Below are 10749 nucleotides of genomic sequence, written 5' to 3'. Positions count from 1 at the left end.
GTTGGTGCGTTGCACCATGACCATCGGCGAGGCCCGGCCCAATATATGGACACGGTGAGGCAGAAGCATGAGGAGCAATTCCGGGAGGCGTGATAACCCACAAGTATAGGGGATCAATTGTAGCCTCTTTCGATAAGTAAGAGTGTCGAACCCAATGAGGAGCTAAAGGTAGAACAAATATTCCCTCAAGTTCTATCGACCACCGATACAACTCTACGCACGCTTGACGTTCGGTTTACCTAGAACAAATGAAACTAGAAGTACTTTGTAGGCATTGTTGGATAGGTTTGCAAGATAATAAAGATTACATAAATAAAAAGTAGGGGCTGTTTAGGTAAAGACACAACTAAGTTAGTTTTGGTAGAGAGCTTTTTGTTACGAGAAAGTTATTTGTCCCAAGGCAATCGATAACTAGACCAGTAATCATTATTGCAATTTTATATGAGGGAGAGGCATAAGCTAACATACTTTCTCTACTTGGACCATATGCACTTATGATTGTAACTCTAACAAGCATCCGCAACTACTAAAGATCATTAAGGTAAAACCCAACCATAGCATGAAAGTATCAAGTCCTCTTTATCCCATACGCAAACAACCTACTTACTCGGGTCTGTGCTTCTATCACTCACCCCACCCACCATAAGCAAATCATGAACATATTGCAAACCCTACAGAGGGAATCCCTCATGCTTGCGCAACACGGAGAGCACCATAGGACAGCACCAATAATAAAACATGCAACTCAAACCAATCACGATCATCAATTACCCATATGAAAAAACGGATCTACTCAAACATCATAGAATAGCCATACATCATTGGGAAATAATATATAGCGTTGAGCACCATGTTTAAGTAGAGATTACAGCGGGTAAAAGAGGGGTTACACCGCTGCATAGAGGGGGGAAGAGTTGGTGATGATGGCGGTGAAGTTGTTGGTGAAGATTGTGGTGATGATGATGGCCCCCGGTGGCACTCCGGTGCCACCGGAAGCGAGGGGGAGAGAGCCCCCCTCCTTCTTATTCTTCCTTGACCTTCTCCCTAGATGGGAGAAGGGTTTCCCCTCTGGTCCATGGTCTCCATGGCATGGGAGGGGTGAGAGCCCCTCCAAGATTGTATCCGTCTCTCCCTGTTTCCGCGTTCTCAGATTCTTCCCTTTCACCGTTTCTTATATTCCCGGAGATCCATAACTCCGATTGGGCTGAAATTTTAACATGATCTCTATCCGGATATTAGCTTTCTTGCGGCGAAAGAAGGGCACCAACTGCCTTCCGGGGTGGCCACGAGGGTCAGGGGCGCGCCCCCTGCCTCGTGGCCCCCTCGGGCATCGTCTCGCGTGGATTTTTCTTCCCAAAAATCAAATATATTCCAAAAAATATCCGTCAGTTTTTATCCCGTTTGGACTCCGTTTGATATGGATATTCTGCGAAACAAAAAACATGCAACAAATAGGAAGTGGCACTGAGCACTGGATCAATATGTTTGCCCCAAAAATAGTATAAAAAGTTGCCAAAAGTATATGAAAGTTGTAGAATATTGGCATGGAACAATCAAAAATTATAGATACGATGGAGACGTATCAGCATCCCCAAGCTTAATTCCTGCTCGTCCTCGAGTAGGTAAATGATAAAAAAGATAATTTTTGATGTGGAATGCTACCTAGCATAATCTTGATCACATATCTAATCATGGCATGAATATTTAAGATACGAGTGATTCAAAGCAATAGTCTATCATTTGACATAAAAACAATAATACTTCAAGCCTACTAATAAAGCAATCATGTCTTTTCAAAATAACATGGCCAAAGAAAGTTATCCCTACAAAATCATATAGTCTGGGTATGCTCCATCTTCACCACACAAAATACTCACATCATGCACAACCCAGATGACAAGCCAAGCAATTGTTTCATAATTTTGATGTTCTCAAGCCTTTTCAACTTTCCCGCAATACATGAGCATGAGCCATGGACATATCACTATAGGTGGAATAGAATGGTGGTTGTGGAGAAGACAAAAAGGAGAAGATAATCTCACATCAACTAGGCGTATCAACAGGCTATGGAGATGTCCATCAATAGATATCAATGTGAGTGAGTAGGGATTGCCATGCAATGGATGCACTAAGAGCTATAAGTGTATGAAAGATCAGACTGAAAACTAAGCAGGTGTACATCCAACTTGCTTGCTCATGAAGACCTCGGGCGTTTGAGGAAGCCCATCATCGGAATATACAAGCCAAGTTCTATAATGAAAATTCCCACTAGTATATGAAAGTGATAACTCAAGAGACTCTCTATATGAAGAACATGGTGCTAATCTGAAGCACAAGTCTGGTAAAAGGATAGTAACATTGCCCCTTCTCTCTTTTTCTCTCATTTTTTTGGGCCTTCTCTTTTTTTGTCCTTTCTCTTTTTTATTTTTTTTATTTTTTTGTCCCGAGTCTCATCCCGACTTGTGGGGGAATCATAGTCTCCATCATGCTTTCCTCACTGGGGCAATGCTCTAATAATGATGATCATCACAATTTTATTTACTTACAACTCAATATTACAACTCGATACTAGAACAAAGATATGACTCTATATGAATGCCTCCTGCGGTGTACCGGGATGTGCAATGATCTAGCGTAGCAATGATATCAAAAAATGGACAAGCCATTGAAAACACCATGCTAGCTATCTTACGATCATGCAAAGCAATATGACAATGTTGCTCAAGTCATGTATATGATGATGATGGACGTTGCATGGCAATATATCTCGGAATGGCTATGGAAATGACATGATAGGTAGGTATGGTGGTTGTTTTGAGGGAGGTATGTGGTGGGTTTAAGGTACCGGTGAAAGTTGCGCGATACTAGAGAGGCTAGCAATGGTGGAAGGGTGAGAGTGCGTATAATCCATGGACTCAACATTAGTCATAAAGAACTCACATACTTATTGCAAAAATCTATTAGTCATCGAAACAAAGTACTACGCGCATGCTGCTAGGGGGAGGATTGATTGGTAGGAAAAGACCATCGCTCGTCCCCGACCGCCACTCATAAGGAAGACAATCAATAAATAACTCATGCTCCGACTTCCTTACATAACGGTTCACCATACGTGCATGCTACAGGAATCACAAACCTCAACACAAGTATTTCTACTAATCCACAACTACCCACTAGCATGACTCTAATATCACCATCTTTATATCGCAAAACTATTTCAAGGAATCAAATATATCATATTCAGTGATCTACAAGTTTTATGTAGGATTTTATGACTAACCATGTGAATGACCAATTCCTGTCATCTCTCTAAATAGATATAAGTGAAGCAAGAGAGTTTAATTCCTTCTACAAAAGATATGCCCGTGCTCTAACAAATATAAGTGAAGCAAAAAAGCATTCTACAAATGGCGGTTTTCTATGCAAAGAGAAATAGGCAATCCAAACTTCAAATGATATAAGCGAAGCACATGAAGCATTCTATAAAGCCATACTCAAAAGATATAAGTGAAGTGCAATTAGAATTCTATAAATCAACCAAGTACTATCTCATACCAGCATGGTGCATAAAATAAAAGTGAAAACTAAAAGCAAAATACGCTCCAAGATTGCACATATCACATGAACGAAACGAATCCGAAAACATACCGATACTTATTGAAGAAAGAGGGGATGCCTTCCGGGGCATCCCCAAGCTTAGACTCTTGAGTCTCCTTGAATATTTACTTGGGGTGCCTCGGGCATCCCCAAGCTTGAGCTCTTGCCTCTCTTCCTTCTTCTCACATTGAGACCTTCTCGATCATCGAACACTTCATCCACACAAAACTTCAACAGAAAACTCGGTAAGATCCGTTAGTATAATAAAGAAAACCACTACTCTAAGTACTGTTGCAAACCAATTCATATTTTGTTTTTTCATTGTGTATACTGTAATATAATTTTTTCATGGCTTAATCCACTGATATAATTCGATAGTTTCATAAAAAAAAAGCAAACTATGCATCAAAAACAGAATCTGTCTAAAACAGAACAGTCTTAAATAATCTGTACATTTGCCGTACTTCTGGTACTTGAAAAATTCTGCCAACATTAGGAAAAATAAAAAATTTGTATATAAAGACAGTGCAAAAGGAATCAGAACCATTTGACGTTCCAGCTAAAAATGTAAAATCGCGCACTACAGCCAAAGTATCTGTCCTGCACTGTAGAAACCAACAAGCATCTAAAACATCCTAAAGGCAAACCTTGGCACATTATTTTTATAATACAATGGAATTGTACAAGGGATAATTATTTTTATTGAAAAGTTTCTGTAATCAAGATTCACAAAGTTTCCGAGAGCATGAACAAAGTTCAAGGCTAGCTCCCACTTGAACAATGCTTGTCTTTCTCACTTTCGCTTTTCTTTTTGAAAAGGTTTTGGGTTCCCCTCTTTATTTTTTTTGTTTTTAAACTATATAAAAGCACTCAACAGAAATAAATGACTCTCTAAAACTTCTGGGTTGTCTCCCTGGCAGCGCTTTCTTTAAAGCCATTAAGCTAGGCATATAGTGCTCAAGTAATGAATCCACCCGGATCCCAAGGTATATCAAAGCCAATTTTAATTAACAATGATTTGGCATTTAGTAGTGAGCACAAGGCAACATATATCGTGCAACAACGAAGTCTAACTCTCTTCCTATGCATCGGCATGTCATAAAAGAACAATTCATGCACACAAAGTAAAGGCCAGTGCATTGTATAAATAGTTTCTTGCAATTTTATTGTGTGGGAAACATAGAGAGGTGGCGATATAGTTCCTCTCTCATAATAATTGCAAGTAGACTCCTGCAAAATCATCATGTGTACTAGTAAAAGGCAACCCATCAATATAATCCTTAATAAGCACAAACTTCTCTGATATAGTGTAGTTTGGAGAATTCAAAAAGATAATAGGACTATCATGTGTGGGTGCAATAGAAACAATTTCATGTTTAACATAAGGAACTATAGCAAGTTCATCTTGATAAGCATAATTCATATTGGCATCTTGGCCACAAGCATAGCAAGCATCATCAAAAAGGGATATTTCAAAAGAATCAACAAGATCATAACAATCATCATAGCATTCATCCTTCGGTAAGCATGAAGGGAAATTAAACAATGTATGAGTTGAAGAGTTACTCTCATTAGAAGGTGGGCACGGGAGATCAATCCGCTCTTCCTCCTTTTGTTCTTCACTCTCCTCCTCATCTTTTTCATCCAATAAGCTCACAGTTTCATCAATTTCTTCTTCCATAGACTCCTGCAAAATATTAATCTCTTCTTGGACAGTGGAGGAGTCCTCAATATATGGTTTAACATAGGCATTAGAAGCATAATTACCATAACAATATTCAAGTATGGCAATATTTTCAGACTTGTAAAGAGTAGCATCATACTTTTCAATCAAAGAAGCAATTTCATAAGCACCCTTAAAAGCAACAAATTCTTCAATTTGTTGAACATCGTAGTAATTATAAACACCCTTAGCATAAGAAGATAAGATTCCATTAGCACTAAACGAACATTGGTAGGGAAGGTGTTTCTTTGGGTCTTCAGAACAACAAGTAAAATCATATATTTCACATAAATTCCAAGCATAGCATTGCAAACGATGAATTTGATCCAGTAAACATTTCCCTTTTTCAGATATATGGTGTCGCACATAACAAGCATGCTCATCTAAGGATTTTCCCTCAACTAAGCTAGTTGGGGTTTCAGCACGAGCACATAGGGATCGAAGATGATCCAAGTAATAAGCTTCAGGAGTGTGATAGATTTTGCGTGGTTCTTCAACCATTGGTTCAGTAGGTACAACTAATTTTTTTTTGGTATTTTGCGTTTCCTACCCATAACTAAAGATAAAGAACAACTTAGAACATCAAATAAAAATTACTTAGTGATAAAGCAAACAAGCACACACGAGAATATTCACCCCACGCTATGGCTCCCCGGCAACGACGCCAGAAAAAGGTCTTGATAACTGACACGTCCATTTTACATCATGCTTTTATATCGATATTTATTGCATTATGGGCTATTATTACACATTACGTCACAATACTTATGCCTATTCTCTCTTATTTTACAAGGTTTACATAAAGAGGGAGAATGCCGGCAGCTGGGATTCTGGGTTGGAAAAGGAGCAAATATTGGAGACATATTTTGCACAGCTCCTTCACGGAAGACGTTTTCAGAATATATAAAAAATACTTAGCGAAAGAGATTCACCAGGGGGGCCACACCCTGCTCACAAGGGTGGGGGCGCGCCCTACCCCCTGGGCGCACCCCCTACCTCCTGGGCCCCCTGGTGGCTCTCCGGTGGCCATCTTCTGCTATATGAATTCTTTTGATGGGAAAAAAATAACGAGCCATCTTCTTGGACGAAACTCCGCCGCCACGAGGCGGAACGTTGGCGGAACCAATCTAGGGCTCTAGCAGAGCTGTTCTGCCAGGGAAACTTCCCTCCCGAAGGGGGAAATCATCGCCATCGTCATCACCAACGCTCCGGTAGAGGGCAATCTCCATCAACATCTTCATCAGCACCATCTCCTCTCAAAACCCTAGTTCATCTCTTGTATCCAATTCTTGTCTCCAAATCCGGGATTGTTGCTAGTATTGTTAATTACTCCTTGTAGTTGATGCTAGTTGGTTTATTTGGTGGAACATCATATGTTCAAATCCTATATGCATATTAATACCCCTCTGATTATGAACATGTTTATGCTTTGTGAGTAGTTATGTTTGTTCCTGAGGACATGGGAGAAGTCTTGCTATTAGTAGTCATGTGAATTTGCTATTCGTTGGATATTTTGATGAGATGTATGTTGTCTCTCCTCTAGTGGTGTTATGTGAACGTCGACTACATGACACTTCACCATTATTTGGGCCTAGAGGAAGGCATTGGGAAGTAATAAGTAGATGATGGGTTGCTAGAGTGACAGAAGCTTAAAACCTAGTTTATGCGTTACTTCGTAAGGGGCTGATTTGGATCCATATGTTTCATGCTATGGATAGGTTTACCTTAATACTTTTGTTGTAGTTGCGGATGCTTGCAATAGAGGTTAATCATAAGTGGGATGCTTGTCCAAGTAAGGACAGTACCCAAGCACTGGTCCACCCACATACCAAATTATCAAAGTACCGAACGTGAATCATATGAACGTGATGAAAACTAGCTTGATGATATTCCCATGTGTCCTCGGGAGCGCTTTTCTCTATATAAGAGTTTGTCCAGGCTTGTCCTTTGCTACAAAAGGGATTGGGCCACCATGCTGCACTTTATTTACTTTTGTTACTTGTTGCTCGTTACAAATTATCCTATCACAAAACTATCTGTTACCACTTATTTCAGTACTTGCAGAGAATACCTTGCTGGAAACCGCTTATCATTTCCTTCTTCTCCTCATTGGGTTCCACACTCTTACTTATCGAAAGGACTATGATAGATCCCCTATACTTGTGGGTCATCAGGACTGTTTTCTGGCATCGTTGCCGGGGAGTGAAGCGCCTTTGGTAGGTGGAATTTGGTAAGGAAAAATTTATATAGTGTGCTGAAATTTACTGTCACTTGTTACTATGGAAAGTAATCCTCTGAGGGGCTTATTCGGGGTATCTTCACCCGTACCAGTAGAGCAAAGAGTTGCTCCTCAACCTACTGAACCTACTGAAAATGAAAATGTCTGCTTTGAAATTCCTTCGGGTATGATAGAAAAACTGCTAGCTAATCCCTTTTTAGGAGATGGAACAAAACATCCTGATGAGCATCTAATATATGTGGATGAAGTTTGTGGATTATTTAAGCTTGTAGGTGTACCCGGAGATGTTGTTAAGAAGAAGGTATCCCTTTTATATTTGAAGGGAGATGCATCGACATGGTATAGGCTATGTGATGATATGGGGTCTTGGAATTACAAACGATTGAAATTGGAATTTCATCAGAAGTTTTATCCTATGCATCTTGTTCATCGTGATCGCAATTATATATATAATTTTTGCCCTCGCGAAGAAGAAAGCATCGCTCAACCTTGGGGCAGGCTTAAATCAATGTTATATTCATGCCCCAATCGTGAGCTCTCAAGAGAAATGATTATTCAAAAATTTTATGCTCGGCTTTCTGATAGCAATCGCACCATGCTTGATACTTCTTGTGCTGGCTCTTTTATCATGAAGACTATTGAATTCAAATGGGATTTATTGGAAAGAATTAAAAGCAACTCTGAAGATTGGGACCTCGACAAAGGTAAGGAGTCAGTTATGACACCTAGGTTTGATTGTGTTAAATCTTTTATGGATACCGATGTTTTCCGTAAATTTAGCACTAAATATGGACTTGACTCTGAGATAGTAGCTTCTTTCTATGAATCTTTTGCTACTTATGTTGATATCCCCAAGGAGAAGTGGTTTAAATATCATCCTCCCATAGAAGTAAAAGTAGCTGCACCTATTAAAGTTGAAGAAAAGATTGTCACTTATAATGATCCTATTGTTCCTACTGCTTATGTTGAGAAACCACCTTTCCCTGTTAGGATAAAGGATCATGCTAAAGCTTCAACTGTGGTTCGTAGAAGCAATATTAAAACTTATACACCTCCTGAGCAAGTTAAAGTTGAACCTAATATTGCTATTGTTCAAGATCTCTTGTCAGATAATATTGATGGGCATGTTACTTATTTCTGTGATGAAACTACTAGAATTGCTAAACCGTGTGCTAAAGATAAACCTAGACATGTGGTAGGCATGCCTGTTATCTCTGTTAAAATAGGAGATTATTGTTATCATGGCTTATGTGATATGTGTGCCAGTGCTAGTGCAATACCTATTAGCCTATATAGAGAAATTATGCATGATATTGCACCTGTTGAGTTAGAAGATATTGATGTCACAATTAAACTTGCCAATAGAGATACTATTTCACCAATGGGAATTGTTAGAGGTGTTGAAGTCTTGTGTGGTAAAACTAAATATCCTGCTAATTTTCATGTTCTTGGTTCCCAACAAGATAGCTTTTGTCCCATTATATTTGGTAGAGCCTTCCTGAACACTATTAATGCTACGATAGATTTCAAAAGGGATGTTGTTACTATCGGTTTAGATCATATGACTCATGAATTTAATTTCTCTAAATTTAGTAGACAACACCGTGAAGAAGAATTACCTAGTAAGGATGAAATTATTGGTCTTGCTTCTATTGCCATACCTCCTAGTGATCCTTTAGAACAATATTTGCTAGACCATGAAAATGATATGTTTATGAATGAAAGAAGGGAAATAGATGAAGTATTCTTTAAATAGGAACCTATTTTGAAACACAATTTGCCTGTTGAAATCCTAGGGGATCCTCCTCCACCCAAGGGTGATCCCGTGTTTGAGCTTAAACCGTTAGCTGATACTCTTAAATATGCTTATCTTGATGAGAAAAAGATATATCCTGTTATTATTAGTGCTAACCTTTCAGAGCATGAGGAAGAGAGATTATTGAAAACTCTGAAGAAGCACTGTGCTGCTATTGGGTATACTCTTGATGATCTTAAGGGCATTAGTCCCACTCTATGTCAACATAAAATTAATTTGGAAGAAGATGCTAATTCAGTTCGTGATCATCAACGGCGGCTGAATCCTAAAATGAAATAAGTGGTAAGAAAGGAAATACTAAAGCTCCTTGAGGCAGGTATAATCTATCCCGTTGCTGATAGTCAGTGGGTAAGTCATGTCCATTGTGTCCCTAAGAAGGGCGGTATTACTGTCATTCCTAATATTAAAGATGAATTGATTCCTCAAAGAATTATTACAGGTTATAGGATGGTAATTGATTTCCGCAAATTAAATAAGGCAATTAAAAAGGATCATTACCCCTTACCTTTTATCGATCAAATGCTAGAAAGACTATCCAAACATACACATTTTTGCTTTCTAGATGGTTATTCTGGTTTCTCTCAAATACCTGTGCTAGCCAAAGATCAATCAAAGACTACTTTTACTTGCCCTTTTGGTACTTTTGCTTATAGACGTATGCCTTTTGGTCTATGTAATGCACCTGCTACCTTTCAAAGATGCATGATGGCTATATTCTCTGACTTTTGTGAAAGGATTTGTGAGGTTTTCATGGACGATTTCTCCGTCTATGGATCTTCTTTTGATGATTGCTTGAGCAACCTTGATCGAGTTTTGCAGAGATGTGAAGAAACTAATCTTGTCTTGACTTGGGAAAAGTGCCACTTTATGGTTAATGAAGGTATTGTCTTGGTGCATAAAGTTTCTGAAAGAGGTATCGAAGTTGATAAAGCCAAGGTTGATGCTATTGAAAAGATGTCATGCCCCAAGGACATCAAAGGTATAAGAAGTTTCCTTGGTCATGCCGGATTTTGTAGGAGGTTCATTAAGGACTTCTCAAAAATTTCTCGGCCTCTGACTAATTTATTACAAAAAGATATACCATTTGTTTTTGATGATTATTGTGTAGAAGCATTTGAAATTCTTAAGAAAGCATTGATCTTTGCACCTATTGTTCAACCACCTGATTGGAATTTACCCTTTGCAATTATGTGTGATGCTAGTGATTATGTTGTAGGTGTTGTTCTAGGGCAAAGAGTTGATAGGAAATTAAACATTATTCAATATGCTAGTAAAACCCTAGACAATGCTCAAAGAAATTATGCTACCACTGTAAAAGAATTCCTAGCAGTTGTATTTGCTTGTGATAAGTTCAGACCTTATATTGTTGATTCT

The sequence above is a fragment of the Triticum aestivum genome, chromosome 6A (assembly GCF_018294505.1).
Source record: "Triticum aestivum cultivar Chinese Spring chromosome 6A, IWGSC CS RefSeq v2.1, whole genome shotgun sequence".
NCBI lineage: Eukaryota > Viridiplantae > Streptophyta > Magnoliopsida > Poales > Poaceae > Triticum > Triticum aestivum.
This window is presented reverse-complemented; position numbering follows the sequence as displayed.